The sequence below is a fragment of the Gorilla gorilla genome, chromosome 5 (genome assembly GCF_029281585.2).
Source record: "Gorilla gorilla gorilla isolate KB3781 chromosome 5, NHGRI_mGorGor1-v2.1_pri, whole genome shotgun sequence".
NCBI lineage: Eukaryota > Metazoa > Chordata > Mammalia > Primates > Hominidae > Gorilla > Gorilla gorilla.
Window position 1 is genome coordinate 112,063,695 of NC_073229.2, and position 18,351 is coordinate 112,082,045.

The 18,351-nt window shown below is 43.2% G+C and overlaps 1 long non-coding RNA gene across 1 annotated transcript in view; it reads left to right on the forward strand.

Annotated features, from left to right (window-relative positions):
* Window positions 1-1,431, forward strand: part of LOC134758677 (uncharacterized) — a 127,734-nt gene extending 126,303 nt beyond the window's left edge. Inside the window, exons 4-5 of the long non-coding RNA XR_010134116.1 lie at window positions 379-498; window positions 1,352-1,431. This is a non-coding gene — a long non-coding RNA (uncharacterized lncRNA). The remainder of the gene's footprint in view (window positions 1-378; window positions 499-1,351) is intronic.
* The last annotated feature ends 16,920 nt before the right edge of the window (window positions 1,432-18,351 follow it).

Below are 18,351 nucleotides of genomic sequence, written 5' to 3' on the forward strand. Positions count from 1 at the left end.
TCCTGCCAGGAAATAATTTCTTCAGTCACCCCATTTTTGCCCCGAATGCCTCTTATGGAAGTGACACCATGACTCTTGTTACCTCTCACCTCATCAATGCCATGGCCATTAAAGGGCATGAAGGGGTTAGGATTCCTCAGTTGCAAGCAACAGAAACCAATTCTAGGTAATAAAATGGAATTACTGGGAGGACACAGAATCAGCAGGAGGATGGACAGTTGGGCTTGCAAATAGGTAGGAACAGGGCACCTCTGGAAGGCCAGGAAGCAGGAAGCATAGCATCTGCTTCACACAGGTTGAGTCTGGCTGGGGCCAGGACAACTGTCGCCATGGATGATGTCTAATCATTCCTTCTGACTTTGCATCATTGGTTTATAGTGTCAAAATGACACTTTTTGTCCCTGGATGTGTTGAGATGGGAAGAAGGAAAATCTGATTCTATGGTTTACTACACTCCAGGAATTATCATCCCTCTAACACCACACATGATGGAAAGAGGTAATTATCAAAAAGGAAACTGGAGGGGCATTGGGAAGTGAGAAAGGATGTTGGGAGACAATTGTCCATGAGAAGACATTTTTCCTCTTCCAACTTTTCATCTCTCCAACTCATTTCAGTTCAATTCAACAAACATTAAGTTTCAACTCTGCACGAGGCATTTTTAGATATTGGGCATGTTGAAAAAGAGGTTGTCTACACTTTGCTGTCAGTCATGTTGCATTTAGTGGGGCCGTGCACTCTTATGGCTTTTCGTTGAGGAGTGGAGATGAAGGATTGCCACATCTGGCATGCATTCCATCATTGAAGCCTTCAGTAGAGCTGTGAGCCATGTGAAGCCTTTGATCTCTTCTACATTTCTCACCTGCTCCTCTCTGGTGTTCTTTTGCCTTCTAAGGCTCACTACTCCCTCTGCTTCCCTTTGTGTCTTAGCCTTACTTTTAGCTACCTGCCAAACAATATCATTAAGATGTTAGGTGAAAGCAGGCATAAGGGATCTTATTGGGATGCTAGAAATGTTCTAAATATGGATTATGGTGATGGTTACACAACTCAGTAAATTTACTGAAAGGCAGTACATTTTACATTTAAAACAGGTGAATTTTATGGCATGCAAACTATACCTCAACAAAGTTGTTAAAAAGATGTCAGGTGATGATCAAGGCCAGAAAAGGCACTTGTTTGGTTGGAAAAGGCTTTTAGAAGGGAAAGAGTAAATGAGAATGGTGGAATGATGGCAGGAGTGTTTGACAAGCCAGCCTAAGGCACCAATGGTACCAGAGTTGCAGAAAACCAAAGCTCAGGAGCAGCCCAACTAGTGACTGCTTGATTATCTGTCATCACTTTGCTTCAGAAAACTTGGGGCTCAATGGGTGCTCCCAAAGAGTACCCAAATGCTGGTCCATGAGCTGAGACTGGGCACCTCACACTACAGGTGCTTCCCCAGCAGAGAGCAATTTCCTGGAAGGGAAGATTGTTGTTCTGTGACCTCCCTTTTCCTCCCAATTTCTCCCCCTTCATCTTTGGAAGTTCACCTGATGGAAGTGGATAATATCATGCAGTTTGAACTTTATTATTATTTTGTGTTTTTATTTTATTTTTTTCTTGTTGAATCTTATGCAAGTTTGGTGTCCTGATCTACAAAGGCAGGAACTCTTTCTATTTCTTTGGCATCTCGCACAGCATCTACAGTTGCATTGGAACCTTAAAAGTATCCTTCTGTTCTCTGCTGGCCTCCCCAGATTTCACTGAGCTGTGATTTGTGGAAGGAGAATATCTTCCCAAATACAAGTGTATTGGAATCAACCTTCCTGACACTTTAATCTGCCCCCTGCTCCTCCCCTTTGGTGAATGAATGGCTAATGCAAATGGTCAAAGATCGATATTTCTTTTGGAAAATTATAAAAGGATGAGAGTATGTTTCTCAATAGAGAATGGACATATGTCTATCTCTCTAAAAACAAAATAAATAAATAAATAAATAAAGCGGGCTCCGTCTCATTTATCAGTTAAAAGGACCACCTCCTCCTTGCTTTGTACACCAAAGCAAGCTCTTCCTATACTGATGATACTGATGAGGGGAGACAGGGATTTTCACTTTCTGTTCTAGCTTTTCTAACTACAACTAGGGTGCTACTCAGGTGTGCCCTTTCCCATCAGTCTGTCTGTCCTCAATTTGAGGTAGGAGATATGTAGCCAAACCACATTCTCCAATCTAGCTGTTCCCAGGAAGCCTAAACCTTGGGCAGAGGTGTATTTAGATAGTTGCTTAGTCTGTTATAAGTCCAATATTTGGATTCTTGTTCAGATGTCTGTTTGGGCATGTCTGCTCTATTGGCCACAGCAATGGAGAGGAAGGAGAGTGAGTAGAAGTTTGGGAGCCCAAACACTACCTTAAACCCCTAGCATGAGATAAGTCCAACAATTGGGTTAACCAGATGGTTGTGCAATTTTAGTTAAGATTGCCCTATATCTTAAGAAGTAATGGTTTAGGTGGGCAACAGTGCATTCTATATGTGTGTGTAATAGAGAGTTTTCATCCCCATGGCTATAGAGAGCAGCAGTGGGGTGAGATTCTCAACTAGGTTACCAAAACTGTAGACCCTGAAGCCTACACTGATTTTAAGAGGACCCTGTTACTTTGTGCAAGACCTGCTAAGAAGCTTCTGAGTTTGGCCGGGCGTGGTGGCTCATGTCTGTAATCCTAGCACTTTGGGAGGGCGAGGTGGGCAGATCTCCTGAGATCAGGAGTTCGAGACCAGCATGGCAAACATAGTGAAACTCCATCTTTACTAAAAATACAAAAAATTAGCTAGGTGTGGTGGCACACACCTATAATCCCAGCTACTCAGGAGGGTGAGGCAGGAGAATTGCTTGAACCTGGGAGGCAGAGGTTGCAGTGAGCTGAGATTGTGCCACTGCATTCCAGCCTGGGTGACAAAGTGATACTCTGCCAAAAAAAAAAAAAAAAAAAAAAAGAAGAAGAAGACGCTTCTGAGTTTGTATCCATCTATATTATTTAGCTCCCTCCAAATCCTCTTGGCCAATCTCAGGCATTGTTGTACTCCCACTTATCCTGCGGCAAAGCCTACATGTGCAACATGTTCCACATCCTGGTTTTCCTCCAAAACAGTTGTTAGTGACATGTTACCAGCATAGTGCTGGAAGAAAATAGACCCTAAGTTAGTTACTATCCTTTTCAGAGGTGAAGGATGCATTTCAGCATACACCCCCCATGCACATAGCTATATCTCAAAACTGGCATTTTGTCCCAAAGGTCATCCCCGCAACACCGCCACACACCTAATTCTTCAAAATATGGCTGGCACCTCTCTAGCCTAGTGGTTTTGTATCTCTCACTAATTATTTCCTCTATTGGAAACATTTCCACCTTTCTCCCTTTCTGATGGCAGGCACACTGAGAACTGGGATTGTTCAGAATCCCTGTGAGGGCCTCTTGAACTCTGTGCCTGCCCCCCAACCCAGATGGTTCCATGTGTAAAAGAGATAAAGAGTGGGGACAGAGAGGGGCCCCCACTGTGCCTTTACAGCAGGAAATACATTACTGGGTTTTCTTGGCCTCCTGGCTGAGTGACCTGTTTATTTTTATGAATAAAACTTCATATTCGTTGCAAAAGTATGACAACAACACTGAATAATAGTATACTATAAGACTGTGTTGTCTAAGGATACCAGTGCTCAGCTCAGGCTTCTGTTTTTCTGATATCGAGTAGCAAAATGCACCCTCTCCTTTTTGCCCCCTTCTCCCATGGTAGTGAATGAGCTTTGAAACCTTTTTGATTCTAAATGAGCAGCAGAATGAAAGGGCCTTCATTTAAAATGGGGAGGCTGAGCCAGCTTGCTTTCTCTCCAGCTTCCTCCGTGAGCTTAGCAGCCGACCTTTTGGCTCAGCGACGGGCCTGCTGGTTAAATGCAACCACTGAACAATCACTTTACAGGATTTCTACCTTATTAAAAATCGAGTATGGCCACCAGGGATTCCAGCGTAAAGGTAATAAAAGAGCACCTAATAAAAACTTTAAAATGTGTTAAAACACACATGTTCCGAGACTGGTAGGTAGAGCAATCTTTAACCTCCACTAACCCCTGAAGACTAGGATTCAAGAACCAGAGATGAAAAAATGAAACTGGAGCTACAAAATTGGAATTAGAGGACATTTTCAAACTCTAAACATTATTTTTCCCCCCACATTGTTTCCTAAATGGTGAACACTCATGCTGACTGTATTGTTTATACCTGATTTACACTTTCTCTATTTCAAAATGTGGGGACTAGTATAAATCTGTACAAAAATGTAAACATTTGATGACCAAACCATGTCTTCTAATTTTAATTAATGAATTAAGAGTTACATGGAGAAAAATTAGAGTGTCAACTTCTATAACCTTGGATGACATATATCTTATGGCAGGGCAGAGGCACAGTTTATCTGTCACTATCCTCACCTGCTAATAAAGAAAAATATAGAAAATATATTATATTTTCTGAGAACTTGCTGACATTGTCTTTTTGCTATTTTTCTTAGTTTTTTTCTTAGGTAATTTCAGAGGGAATTTGGTTTTCAATGTAATGAAACATGTACATGTTCTCCAATGCTGACATGTAAGTGATTTTTCTTCCTGTCATTCGGCTTGTATACATGTTTGCATTTTCCTCTGGAAAAGGAATGCTGGTTTCCATCATAGGGAGAATTGTGAGACTGTGAGTACCATATTTATTAGATTCTGTTTCTGAATGTGAGTAGAATTAGAAAGAGGGCAATGCAGAGGATATCAAATTACCCTCTCATTGGCTGGTGGTGACTAGCAGCTGCAGCAGAACAGCTAGTAGTCAGATTCTAGAAGCCAAATGTTCCTTATAAGGTGGCAGGATGTGGTGGAGAGAGTCTAGAACTAGCAGGCAGCTGACCCAGCTTGTTCTGCTTCTTCTGCTAACAACTTGTTTAGCTTTAGACAAGACATGGCACACCTTTCTCCCTCAGCCTTGAGGGATATTTCATCTGTGAAATGGGTGCATATGTGTGTGTGGAGGGTGGGAGGTGGGTAGATAATCTCTAAGCTCTGAGCTTTCACACTCTGATTATTTCATTATAGAATCAGAACAATTTGAAAGGCCCTCTTAGGACTTGCTATTTCATTGCTTTGCGTTATAGTAATTCTGTACCAAAAGCACACAGGATAAAGGCAACCTGGTCTAAATCAATGATAAAATGATAACTCATTTAGGGAGTGCTTTCTCTGTGGGCTTCTAACAAATGTAACTAGGAGAAAGATCTTCAATCTTTTCTGCCCAGAGGATGGGGAAGAGGATGCCCCTTGCTGAAAAAAATAGATTGTGCCCCTATAAATTATGCTCTAATAAAGGCAAGGGGCTATGTGGGGTTTTACTCACCATTGTACTCTGAATGCCTAGCAAGGTGCCTATAGGCAGTGAATGAATATCTGTTGAATGAATGAATAAAGGAAACATTCAGCAGGGTCTATGTGTGACTAAGGATTTTAAAGAGATATCTGATTTTTAATGGGGCAATTTCTCACGCCAGGAAAGCTCAATGGACACAATTTATAAGTGGGGGTAAGGCTTAGGGAAGGACAGATAAAAGAAAGAATTAGACTGCTTTGAACAATAATATGGTTCTGCTTTTATTGTGAGTTAAGACTGAGTTAGGAAAATATTTCTCTTATTCACCATTGGTTTAGATCATTACAACTTTCTGAGAGTGTCGGACAACAGGGATAGGTGTGTCTTCAGCTTACCTCTTAAAGATGACTAAATCAAGAGCCTACATCCATCTAGTGTTCCACTGCAGGACTTAAGTGCCAAAACCAGAACACACCCCTTGGGACATGGAGTTGATAGGGACAAGAGGCAGAGAAATTCTGGGCAGGAAAGGGCGGGGTCCCTGGTGAGGGCCCCACCCTCAAGCCTGGAACCATGGCCCAAAGCGAGAATTTTACTCCCCATTTTCTCACTCAAATGTTGCCTTTTCCAAAACCACCCCTGGCCCTCCCTGCCCTGCTCCTGTACCCACAAAAACCCCAGGCTCCACTGACAGAGAACAGAGAAGGGGAGAGAGGAGAAGCAGCTGAAAGTCAGAGAATGTGGTTTAATGTGGAGAAAAGCAGCCTGACTTCAGAGGAACGGCTTGACAGCATTGCTTCGGAAGATCACCTTCCTGCTCCGTCCCCCTTTCAGCTCCCCTTCCTGCTGAGAGCCACTTTCACTGGCAACAAAATCCTCTGCATTTACCACCCTTCAGTTCATTGTGCGACCTCATTTTTCCTGGATGCCAAACAAGAGCTTAAGTTCCATAGGTTCAGACGCTAAAGGCTGTCACACTGACCCTCTGCCCTCACTGGTGGAGAGCAACTGCCTTATGCAAAAAGGCAGAAGCCCCACTGAGCTGTTTAACACTTAAGCTGTCTGCAGATGGCAAAGCTAAAAGAGCACTGTAACACACGCCCTCTGGGGCTTTGGGGGTTGTAGATACTCCCCCCCAGATGCTGCTGTGGGCCCACACGGAGTTTTGCTCCTGCCAGCACCCAAAAGCACTTGCTCCGACTCCTGCACCCACTTACCTGCATGCTCTCCCTCCTGCAAGGGATTGAGAGCTGCAGGCTAAGTAAGGCCCAAGAAGGGGTCAGGGAAAATTTCCTGCCTCAGAGTGCCAGGTGACTGTGATCTATTATCCTCAAGGCCTCTGGTTCTTATTCCAGACCGAGCATCTCAGACCTAGGAATTGTGCTGCTGCAGAGGAGGTAGATACCATAAGTAGAGAGGGGTTTCTCAAAAGGTAGTCAGAGAGGAGTGCAGGTTAGAAGGAGGTTGCTCTTGAATACATGAGGACGTGGGACCAAAGTTAGGATCTGAGATTTTCTGAGATGACCTTTATGAAGAATTTAACTTCTGGGGTATTTTTCTTTTGGAATATAAAAAATTTACATTTAGTGCAAGGCTTAAAAACCTTCTTTCCTTTCTGTTGAAACTTCCCTTAATTATTTTAACCTTTCAGGAGATTCGGATAGTCTCACTTCTCTTGCCTTTTTAGGCACTTAAAAGAACTAGAAAAGAATATAAAAGGGTGTTTTATTTTAGACAGACCTGCCATACTTACTTTTGTGTGTGTGTGTGCATCAAGGAAACAGAATCCTACAAACTAAACTTTGGTACCCAGGAAGGTCCTGGGGAAGCCAAATAAATGCAGCTGAGTCACTGTGCCCAAAGACCACCTAGGTCGGCTGTCATTACGATAATACTTCTTCAAAATGAATGCCTATAAATGGGGCTCACCAAATTTTTGAGCATTTAACATTTTCATCATGTAATCAATAGCAGAGATGTGGAAAAAGCAGCTTGGCTTTGTCAAGGACCATGTTAGCTCAAGTAGTTTGTATCACGGTAGGACCATTATTATTTGCCCAGACAACCTTGAATGCTTCTTTGCCATAATTGGTTAGTCAATTGGACAAGAATGATCAGTAACAAAGGCAGCACAGAAATATAAAGATCACACATTTGTTCTCATTTCCAGAGGAAATATTTTGGAAGACAGATTTTCTGGAGTGTCTTTTTTTTTTCCTGGTCTCTAACTTCATTACCTAGTCCTGAATTCTATGATTGCTGTTGCTTACCCATAGATCATGATGATTTGGAAATGAGAAGCTGCCAGTCTAGAAAGCTCTGCTTTTGCCTGGTAAGCTAAAGACCACAGGATGCTGGACGCTTTAAAGTGCCATTCAGGCAGGAAAATAAAAGTTAAGTCAGGCCTGGACACTAACAGCTGCTTTTTCCATCTGCAAAACTATTCTTCTATAATTACTGAAGCCAGAAGTTGCTTAAACTGGAAAAAAATGTAAACTGTTTCTTCATTTTTATTGTTATTATTAAGATAGCTTTTTATTCTTTTAGAAGACAATACAGCCACATCTCAATAGCTTAATTTGAATAATTTTTTTAAAGAGATGAATTACCACATTTTGTTTATAATTATAAGGACCAATGGCTGCTTCAGGCCTCTGTAAAGCCAAGAGTCCATTTGCTGAGAAATAGAAAACAGAAAACTAAGCTGATTTGCCTGGAGAACTTCCATGGGCTAATGGTTTGAGAGAGGTTTTATCTCTCTAACGAGTGTAATATTAAAATTAGGTGGGTTCAAGAGGTTTTATTTTTGTAATATTTGAACTAAATATATGTAGACATCTGCAAATGCCAATCATATGACTTATGTGGGCACAATGAATTGTTTGTGCTCACACATATGCTGACAGCATTTGTTTTATGCACCTGCTTCTTCTCCAGTTCCAGTTTGGTTCGATCTTTTGATTCTGTTTTAATGTGCAGGCGTTTGCTGAAGTGTAACCACTTACAGAGCATCTGGGCTCGTATGGGTTTTCAAACTGAATCCACATTTTAACAGTTTCTCACCTCTCTATCTGGATTAGAAAAAACCAACATCATCGTAACCAATGTTAATCATTCTTTCACATTCCAAAGTGCTGACATTTGCTTCTTGGTTATAATCCTCAATTTGGAGTTTGGCTCCTTGCTTTGTCTCAGGTTCCCATGGGCCTTACAATAATGCTTATCATTTGCATAGCACTTTTAAAGCCCCTTTCAATTGTTAATTAATTAATTCATAAGATGTCCTTTCACAATCTCCACTTAATGCATAAATAAGCAAACTGGGCCAAACAGAGGTTAAATGACTAGGGCAGAACCATATGTGGATATGGCTAGTCCTTTCATTTATTTTTTTAAAATTTCCAGAAAGGAAGACACATTTTAATTCCAGGGCTCACCAAAATTTGCAACTTCAACATCACACTACAGGGTCAGTTCATGAACTGGGGCAATCTGGGGAAATACTTGCTTTGGTATAGTGTTAGGTATTCAAGTGGAAATGAGAAGTCCTGGGTGACTTCCTAAGATCATGGAACCCTCTGTGATCTACAGGCTCAGGCCAAGCCTTAGAATAGGATGAGCTCTCCAACCTTGTTTTAAGGATAAGCTATTTTTTGATGTTTTCTGAAATGTAAGAATTATTGCCCTGGAATGTAATATTGTTCTGGATAGTAGAAATAAAAAACATAAAACAGGAAAGGCTTTTCTTACTAAATGCCCGAGAAAAATGTGCTTTTTCTGCTCCTTGTCACACTTGGGCTCTACTGGGCACCTTTAGCATCTGGTGTACTGCAAGACTTCAGTAAAGACCTGCTTAATTGGCTGTTACCCTGAGTTCAGAATAGCATCTAAGCTGGGAAGAACAGCTTCTGCTCTAGAGAAAGAATGAAGAAAAGATGGAAAACAGCTGGTTGAGAAGGTGTCTATCTGAGGGGAATAGGCGGGGGAGAAGAGGCAAGCCACCAGAGAGTAGTGATTACTTCTGGGATGGTCACTAGGTTTCCTGTACCCAAGTGCCATAAAAGCAATTAAATGGGATATTATCTCAGTTTCCTAGGGCTACTATAACAAATTACCACAAACGGGGGGTTTCAAACAGCAGAAACTTATTCTTTCACAGTTCTGGAGGCAAGAAGTCCAAATTCAGCAGGGTTGGTTCTCTTTGGAGGCTCAGAGGGAGAATTCATTCCATGCCATTCTCCAAGCATCTCATGGGTGCCGGCCACCACTGGTGTTCCTTGGCTTGCACCTGTGTAACTGTAGTCTCTGCCTCCATCTTCTCATGGCCACCTTCTCCCCGCATCTCTGTGTCTCAAATGTCCCTCTGCTTTCTCTTTCAAAGACATCAATCATTGGGTTTAGAACTCCCACTAAATCTAGGATGATCTCATCTCTCTTAACCTTAATTATATTTGCAAAGACCTTATTTTCAAATAAAGTCTTACTCACAGGTACCAGAGATTACGACTTGGATATATCCTTTTGGACACACAATTCAACCCACTACAGATATCATTCTTCCAACCTCAGGTCTGAGGAGAAGCTGAGATAGTGACTGGGCAATGCATACTTGGGTTTCCAGATGGAGATGGCCAGCAAGTGTTTCTGGAGCCAGAGCTGACAAATGCATCCTTCCACCTCTCTTCATCCAGCTCGATGCTCAACTAGAGGGAGGAGTTGCTCTGCAGCCCCAAGAGTCCCCACCGTATCTGGTGTCTGTGGGAGAAAGTCTGCTTTCTGGATGGCAGAGATGACCTTCACGCCATGCACACCAGCAGGCAGACACTTCCTCTTCCTCCTGGCCCTGATCCTAATGATGATTCCTTAGGCATCTGGAAGAGAAGGGTAGCTCTATAATTCCTGGGTTCATGAACATTGTAAATGGGAGATTTCTCTGCTCATGGTAATACATGGGAGACAAGTCTGGGTACTCTAGCAGTGTCTTTGTGCTGACCTGATCCTCCCATTCTCTCCCCAAACACCCCAAATTTTCTCTTCGGGGGTCTCCACAATCTTCTCATCACCCAAGTTAGTAACCTGATGCATCATCGTGGATTTTCCCTGTGTCTCACCTGTTACATTGAATCAGCCCCTGGATCATATTGATTCTCCAACTTTCCATTTCCTAATCCAGCCTTTTCTTTTCTTCCTGATCAGCTCTTTTCTCTTTCAGCCCACCTTCACCATCTCCTGAACTACTAACCTTAGCTGCTTTTCTGGTTTGTGTTCCTCCAGTTAATTCTTCCTTCCAATCTTATCTGCTACTCTGCTGTGATATTGATGCTTCTACCAATTTTTAGGTACTCCCTTACTTTAAATCTTCCACTGGCCTCCATGGCTGATAACACCCGAACTCTCTAGCAGGCCACAAATTTCATGATCTGATTCCTGACAGATGCAACTGGGCTGCTGGATCAGCTGTCAGTGGTGCAGACATGACTTCTGCTAAAACAACCTCTGGGTGCCACAGTCCTGAGGTGGGTGCTCTGGTACACAGCAGAGCTCTCCACCCAGCCCAGTGCTTAACCAAATCCACAACACCAAGATGCCTCCAACCAATCAGCAATACTCAAGAGAGTTTGCTTTTTAAATACAGGGTGTGGTCTCTTGGCTTTAAAAAACCTATCTTGTTTCTTCTTCTCCTGAAACCTCTTTTCCCAGAGCCTAGACTCTGTGCTGGATTGAGTTTCCTGCTTGGCAGTAAAAATCTTTTCCCCGAGTACTCAGTCATTGGCTCTGTAATATTTGCTTTAAACAAAAAATCTCTATTTATCTCTAAAGCCTCATATTTCCCCCATTTCCCCTAAAGTTCCCTGTGTTCTAACCATTCAAAACTTCTTAGAATTCTGTGAACAGTTGACCAGGTGTGGTGGCTCACGCCTGTAATCCCAGCACTTTGGGAGGCCGAGGTGGGTGGATCATCTGAGGTCAGGAGTTCGAGACCAGTCTGATCAATATGATGAAACCCTGTCTCTACTAAAAATACAAAAATTAGCCAGGCGTGGTGGTATGCGCCTGTAATTCCAGCTACTTGGGAGGCCGAAACAGGAGAATCCCTTGAACCCGGGAAGGGGAGGTTGCAGTGAGCCGAGATCATGCCATTGCACTCCAGCCTGGGCAACAAGAGCAAAACTCCATCTAAGAAAAAAAAAAAAAAAAATTCCCTGAACAGCCATGCTTTCATTCCTCCATGCACTGTTCGTGATGTTTCCTCTTCTGAGAACACCAAATACCCTGTGCACACCTGACTATCCTTCCAGCTTAAGTGTTAGGTCTGCTGATTCTCTTAGGCCTGGGAGCTCTTTTTTTGGCATTCCCATAGCAATCTAGTAAATGATAATAGAACTTAGCACACATATCCAACCCCAAAATGGAGCTTTTAAAACTGTGGGTCAACATCCCATTAGTGGGTGGTGAAGTCAATTTAAAAAGTAAAATAGAACATAAAGTATCAGAGTATATTGCATATAGTAAGGGTCTGGTATGTGAACTTCTGCTGCTGCTGGTGTTGCTGCTGGGTGGTGTGTGTGTCTGTGTGTGGGGGGGGGAGGGGGGGTTGTTACTATGGGTGATGGGCACTAGACCGTGAGATACTTTAGTGCCAGGATCTTGCCTCAATCATCTTTGTATGCCTGGGGCTCAGCCCAGCGTTGGCACAGAGTTGACAGCAAATGTTGAGTGAATGAAAGAATCAGTGCAAATGTGAGAATACTGTAAAAGGTCCTCAACATGTTCTCAGGAGGCCAACAAGGGTGACTGGCAAAACACTGAAGATTGCAAAACCCATTTGCTAACCCTGCCCATGTTTATAAATAATCAAAGCCAGAGGTTTGGAGTAAGTCAAGCCCATGTCTTCTGCAGGTATGGACTCAGATTCAGCTAATACTTAGTTAGCATCTACTTCTTTGCCACATGCTATCTTATTTAGTCTTACAAAAAAGCTGCAGTCATGACTTTCCTTTTTCAGTTCTGAAACCAAGGCACAGGGAGGGCTAAATGTTGCTTTAAGCAAGAACTGTGCTTGAATTTACATCTTTTATCAGTTAGGTGAGTGTTCTTTTATGTAGGGAGATGCACAAGTCAGGAGTGTGCCAGCTTCTGGGAGGCTGTGGAGGAGAGATGGGGAGGACCAGGGTAGCATAGGACCCATGCTTGGTGATAGCTCAAAGGAAACAGCCACACAGAGAAGAAAAACATTAGCATATATTTGTGACAAAGACTTGTAAGGCCTATGAAGAAGTGATTTGAGTAGGCATGTCAAAGGTCCATTAACCAAAAAGCAGAAGACACAGCTCTCTAAGTGTGACAGGAAGTATTTGTCATACAGTTGTACTGTCACGGATGGGAGCCACCAGCAGCTGTTGTGTGCTGTTTGCACATTAACCACACAATTGTTGAGATTGATTTGAGAGCCTAGTCCCTGCCCCGCTCCCCTATCAGCCTTCACCTGTCTGCTCCCTCCTCTCTCCTTCCTACCCCACTGTTCACTCACCCCTGCCCCCTGGCCCACCTCCTCTTCCATCTGGATGCCTCAGAGCAGATGTGGACACAGCCATATGTTCCATCGCTCTGACTAATGCTGCTGTGCTTCTAGGTTGGCTCAAGTTGGATTGTGATTAGTGTTTACTGCTATTATCACTAGGTCAGATAATGGTGATGGTTATTGATTTGCCTAGCACAAACCTCTTTGTTTATTAGGAGCCTTGTACACAATGAAGGGAACACACCGAAAGACAAACAAAAAATATTTGTATTTATTTATTGAAAATGGGCAGTGCAAGACTGTGTCCTTGGCTCTGTCCTGTTGAACATTTTCATTAGGGACTTGGATCAAGACTTAAGAGACCTGCTGATCAAATTTGCAGTTGGCACAAAGCTGGGCAGGACGGCTAATAGGCTAGATAAGAAGAGCAGATTTTAAAAAGATCTTGACAACTGGAACAAAAAGCCAAACCAACAGAAAAAAATTTAATAAGAAACTTAAGGTCTTGTACTTGGGTAAATAAAAATCTGCTTCAAAAGTATATAGGATAGGAGGAGAGACTTTTCTTTGTAGCAGTTCTAGGGAAAACAACTAAGGACTTTTAGTAGATGTCAGCTCTACCATGAGGTAACGAAGAAGGTGATGCAAATTAGGCTGCATGAATAGAGGCCCTGAACAGATCCCCACATCTGCAGGACTCCGAGTGTCTATCACATTGAAGATAAAAATACAAACATGTTATTGATTGATTGATGATTGATGGATTGAAAACAATTTTAAATTCCTCCTTAAAAATTATCAGAGGCCAGGCGTGGTGGCTCACACTTGCAATCCCAGCACTTTGGGAGGCTGCGGTTAGTGGATTGCTTGAGCCCAGGGGTTTGAGACCAGCCTGGGCAATATGGTGAAACCCCATCTCTACAAAAAATACCAAAAAAATTTAGCCAGGTGTGATGGCACACCTGTAGTCCCATCTACTTGGGAGGCTAAGATGGGAAGATTGCTTGGCCCCAGGAGACTGAGATTCTGCTAAGTTGAGATTGCTCCACTGCACTCCAGTCTGGGTGACAGAGTGAGACCCTGTCTCAAAAATAAATAAATAAATAAATAAATAAATAAATAAATAAATAAATCAGAGTAACAAGAGTTAACTGCAGCTAATGAAACATTATAGGTATATTAAAAAAAAATTCTTCCTTCTAACATCCCCCAAAACAGATAACCCATGTTAACAACTTGGTGTGTATCCTTCCGTGCTGTTACTCATGCTGAGACAAACATATCAAAACAAAACCACAAGTATATAAGATTTTTGTTGGGATTTTTGGTTTTTCATAAGGTGGACAAACCCATTTTCTCCATCTTTCTTCACTTAAGGATACATCATTGACACCTCTCCAAAATTAATTTTAAAATGCTTAATGTTCCAGAAATATGGAAGTGGTATCATTTATTCATCCCTTAATCAATGTCACATTTAAGAGGGATATGGGCAAATAGGGCAGGGGATGATGTTCCAGGGCAGGATGGCAGAAGTGGAGCCAGAAGCCATGACATAGAAAAAAGGACTGATGCAACCAGAGATGCTTAACTGGGAGAATAAAAGGTGGGTGGAAGAAGGGGAGGGTTGGTTGGGTTCATCAGTTAATATTGGAGCTTTGCTCAGACTGGGGTTGAACAGGTTAGTAATTCTATGGTTAGTGTTTGATTCCTTGTCAAGACAGGTCTAGGGAAGTGGGGAGGGTGAAGACTCTATTTCCTTCAGTGATTGGAGGGTTGTGCAAAACAGCAGCCTTTGGGGTTACCAAGCGTGGCCCACCCTATCCCCAGAGAGCTGGCGGGCTCTGTGGAACAACCTCCACAGTAAGCACATTATAAAAACATTAGGCGAAATAATAAAAATAATGACATTAAAAAGAAAAATTGTTGTAGAAACCAAACAAACCCAGACCTACAGCCGAGGCAGGCACCAGCCGGGATGTTGTTAGCATGCTTAGGAGAAATTTGATTTCGATGAATTTCGTTGTCAGTGTAACCAGGGCATGAATCACCCTCCTCCGCCCTTTCTCATCGTTCTAATACCAAGATTTAGAGAACATGGCATTAGAGAGATAAAGAGGTTCACAAACAGTATCAGCCAGGAGCCCCCCGGGCCCCAAAGCAGCACCAGGCTCAGCCAGGAGGCAGCTTTCTGCTGTTATGGGCCTATAAATCTGAAGGCATCTGAACCCCTGCGGGATCTGAAGCCATCAACTCTGAGACCAGAACTGTCACCTTTTCTGCTCCCAACCTCTTCCTCCCACCACAGTCCACCTGACCGAGGGGTGAGAAATGAGATTTCTCTCTAGAAGCAAGTTCTGGCAGAGCAGGGGCCTGGCCACACCAGTGCTGTAGCAAGCAGCTTGCACTGGCTTCCAGGGTTTGCATCCATGGTGACAAATGTACTCTCCTGAGGTGGCTAGGAAAAGCCACCTGTCCTGCCAGACACAGGGATGCAACGCCAGTGTAGGATCTGGAGGATCCCACATGCAGCATTGGGGCAGATGTTCACAGTCTGGTGACTGGGGAATCCCCGACGGCCCTGAAACCATGCTCTCAGTTTTATTTTTAACTAATATGTACTTGATCCTTACCCACGTGCCAGACATAGTGCCAGGTGCTTCCTGTGGATCATCTCCATCCATGTTCCCAGCCCTCTGCTAGCTACTGGTGCACATACTTTACACATGAGGAGACTGAGGCTCAGGGAGATGAAGTTACCCGGCCCAAGTCACTCAGCTGACCAGGAATGGAGCCAGGGCTTGACCTGAGGTCTGCCCAACTCCAGCATTTATACCCTTTCCATTAAGAGTTGATGATGCCTCATGGCCATGAGAAGGGACTACGGGGAAAAGTGGGCTTTCCTAAAGCCTTTGCTTTCTCTCATCTGATTACAAATCCAACCAATTTCATGCTTTCCAATTCGAAGTGCTCAACCTACCCTCATTTATCTATAGTTCGTCACAGCCCTCAAGATTGCTTAGGGGATGGGGGACCTGTCTTAGTAATACCAGTGCTGCAGGCCGTTACCCCTCACACAGGTGACAAAAACAGGAACTGGAAATTAGAATTAGAGAAATCCACAAAGCGCTGAGGTTGGCTGTCTTGTGGTGGTGTTTCTCAGATACCAGGGCCCACTGATTTATTTCCCTCAGGGAGAGGCAGTGAAAAACAGTGGTTAGGAAAATAGTCATGAAACATGGATTCTGGAGTTGAGTGATCTGGGTTTAAATCCCAGTTCTGGCTGTGACTTTGGGCAAGTTACTTAACCTTGTATAAAACAGGAATAATAATAAGATTAAATGAGCTCTTGTATACAGAGTTGTCAGCTTAGTCCCTTGCACAAAGTAGATATTCAGTACATACTATCCATTGTGGATAGTATGTTGTCCCCAGGTACAGCGGGGACACTGCAGAAGCACTGTCATTAAGGCATGCACTTGGAGTTGTTTTTCCTGTAGGGGGAACATGTTTTAGTCAACCAATATCTGTTCACAAATCTGGCATCTTTTGGGGAATTGTTTGGGAACTGCCTGGCCTGGGTAAAGAGAGGCATTTCCAGAAGAATATAATCCCAGGCTCAAAGACAGCTGATTCACAGTACCGGTTCTGCCAGTCACCACTGGGTCCTTTGTGCAGTCACTCCATTCTCTGAGTTGTGACTGAAGGATTATGAGAGCCACCTTGGCTAGGTCATTGTCCACCTGAGATGAGGTCACAAATATAAAGCACCCAGAAGAGTGTTTGGCCCCCAGATGGTACATGGTGGTAATTGGTCCCCTTCTGCTGTGGCCTAACCACAACTTCCCAGACCAGATCACTGGTAAATGTCCTCCAGGCTTCTTCAAACCTGTTTCTTGTACTTGCCAAGAAGGACATGACATCCGAAGGCGCTCAGATGACCTCCCTTCCCAGAGACAACTTAGCTCAAACATAGGAAAGCCCAGTCATTAGAAGGGAATTCAATCAATAAGCAGGACTAAAACTAGGTAGAGGAAATCCTTTCATTAAGTATTTAAATGCCTTTTGCTATCTGAGTTTACATAGAAATCATAGAGGGCTACTTGTTAATCACTTCTTTTTCACAAATATAAGGCTAGCTGGTTCCTTTTCCTGACTGCTCCTTCTGGACTTTGGAGGATGAATGGGAGGTTCGAGGCCACATGGTGGGGACCCTCTCATTGGCCTTATCCTGCCATTAATAGGAATATGTGCACTCTGGCAGATCAGGACTCCCAACCCAGGGTCTCAGAGTCCTCTGAAAATGGAAAATCTTGAAGGCCTTCTGATCACCAGGAGTCTGAACTTCATTTCTTCCTTCTGCTGAAGATTCCCCTAAGGCACTGCTTATCTTAAGAACTTCCCTGAAACCCCCTACTCCCTACCCCCAGAGATTTTCCACTCCCTTCCAGGAGCCCCCATTCCACTGGAAGTACACTTCTTTGAAACCTCTGCAAAGCTTTCCTGGTCTTGTAAGTTTACCTTCATGGGCTCCTTAGAGCCTATGCAAATCTCAAAAGTGAGGATTATGTTTGTGTTTAGTCCTGAGCTCCAGCATCCAGTTTATTGGCTAGCACATAATAGGTGTTTACTTATGTTGAAGGAATTTCATGTTAAAGAGACAATAAGCAAGGTACTTTAATCCACTGTAGTTCACCTATGCTTACTCATAACATGGGGATAATAAGAGTTCTTACCTATCTCATAGGGTTTTATGAGCACTAAATGAGACAACCCATTGTTAATGTTTAGCACAGTGTCTAGTACATAGTCATCACTCAGTGCGTATTAACCATCATTGTATAATATTATTAACATTCTGATTCCAAAATTTCTGGCCCCATTTTAAAAACAGATAATCCAGTTGGGTGCGGTGGCCTGTAATCTCAGCACTTTGGAAGGCTGAGGCGGGTGGCTCATCTGAGGTCAGGAGTTCGAGACCAGCCTGGTGAACATGGTGAAACCCCGTCTCTACTAAAAATACAAAAATTAGCTGGGCATGGTGGTGCAAGCCTGTAATTCCAGCTACTTGGGAGGCTGAGGCCTGAGAACCCCTTGAACCCAGGAGGCGGAGGTTGCAGTGAGCTGAGATCGTACCACTGCACTCCAGCCTGGGAAATAGAGCAAGACTCTGTCTCAAAAAATAATAAAAATAATATAAAAAACAAAACAAAACAGACTCCAAGATACAGAGGAAATGGGCTTGCCCTTAGGAGAAACCAGAGGGCCAAGCACAATGCCAAGAAAAAAGTTAAAATCTTTATTTCCTGTTCAGATCCTTAAATACAGCGCTTATGAGGTCTCTGCCTGAGGGCCCATGGTTTTCAACTTTGCTCAGACCTGCATTTAAGCAGAAGCTCAGGCAAAAGGACGATGGGGAGGGATTGTCTTCCTCAGTATTCTTCTGGCC